The sequence below is a fragment of the Bombus vosnesenskii genome, unplaced genomic scaffold (assembly GCF_011952255.1).
Source record: "Bombus vosnesenskii isolate JDL3184/JDL3185 unplaced genomic scaffold, Bvos_JDL3184-5_v1.1 scf7180000015144, whole genome shotgun sequence".
NCBI classification, from domain to species: Eukaryota; Metazoa; Arthropoda; class Insecta; order Hymenoptera; family Apidae; genus Bombus; species Bombus vosnesenskii.
The window spans coordinates 12,261-13,729 of NW_022883849.1; the positions used below are offsets into that span (position 1 = coordinate 12,261).

General features: G+C 35.7%; 1 pseudogene; it reads right to left on the reverse strand.

Moving 5' to 3' along the window:
- Window positions 1-326: 326 nt before the first annotated feature.
- On the reverse strand, window positions 327-1,053 carry LOC117240992 (annotated as a pseudogene).
- Between the last annotated feature and the right edge of the window lie 416 nt (window positions 1,054-1,469).

A 1,469-nucleotide genomic window follows, 5' to 3' on the forward strand; every position in this document is an offset into this window, starting at 1 on the left:
TGCCTTTTGTTTATTAATTATTTCAGACTTGTCTTCGATTAATTTCGTCTTTAAAGCGCTTCGCAAAATTTTATTTGTGTTTGATTGTCTGGTTTGATTATAAACAATTTCTTCAAATTTTGGCGAAGTAGCAGGCTTTGCAGCAACATTATAACGACTGCTCCGTTTACTACTATCTAACATAGATGGAGATGGATTCTTGTCATCTTTATTCTCTAAAGACTTCTCTTGTGTATTAGCATCTAAATTTCTCGACATAAGATCTGCTGAAGTTTTTTATTCTGTAGTGTCACACGCATTTTTCGCTGTCATCATTTAGTCTTCTTCTATAAGCAAATGTTCATTATTGTAAGCATTATCTCTTGCTTTTTGTATGGATTCTAATGATATATTTTGTTCAACGTTGTCTATTGATTTTGTATCATTTTCAGCAGTTGATTTACTAACTGCTTCTAATTCCTTCGTTGCAATTTGGTTTTCTTTATTTGTATCGCCGTCCAAAATATTTCTCATTGAAATATTATCCTTCTTGTTATGATCTTTTTCTGCTTCTCCTAAACTTTTACTTTTTTTGTCAAACCATTCTTGTAAATTTTGAGTATCTTGTGACGAAGATGGTGACAAATCATTATACAATACTGCAATATCTTCTTTCCTTCGTTTCACAGACTCCTTCTGGTATTCTGTTGAGCTATTGACATCAAACATTAAGTCTGTTTTAATGAAAATATAATCCTGCGAAGCGGTGTCAATTGATACTTTCTGTTCATAAGAATTTTCTACATTAGACTGCAATTCTTTTGAAAATTCTTTCAAAACCATTTCTTCATTTTCCACAGTAACGTCTGTTTTCTCCAAGCTTTTGTTCAAATTATTAGAAACTAAACTACCCTGATAACTCCGACTAGTCGCTGCTTTAATAGTCTCCTTTAACAGTTTTCTTAACTTGGTTTCGTTCTGCTTCTGCATAGCGTCTAGTATAGCCCGAATACTTGGATCCACACCAGTAGCCATAGGGCTAACAGAAGATGTGTCTTCTGATTTTTTGCTCATAGTGGTTATTGTACTGTTGTTGGAGTCTGTACTAGCGAAGCTATTGCGACGAGTACGATGATATTTAAAAGAATCCAGTTCTTTACCTGAATATTCTTCTTTTCGTGACCAGTTTCAGTTTTGGTGATGACCGTAGTCCGCTTTCCGTAGAAGTCGTTTTCACGCAAAGTGAGCTGATCTGCAGAGGTCCGCTGATCCCTCAATCTTCAATGATGCACGTATGCCGAAATGCGTACTTTCGTTTTCTTGAAGTTGATGGATCCTGGCACGGATCGCCAAAATGTCACGTAAAGTTGGTACTTGGGTTGCGAGAGAAAAGAAAGCTGAGTCGTAGCCCAACTATTAATTCTCGTTTATCGAACTTTATTATGACTTTGGCACTTACAGTAGAATAACGTTGAACAGAGAAAGGGGTG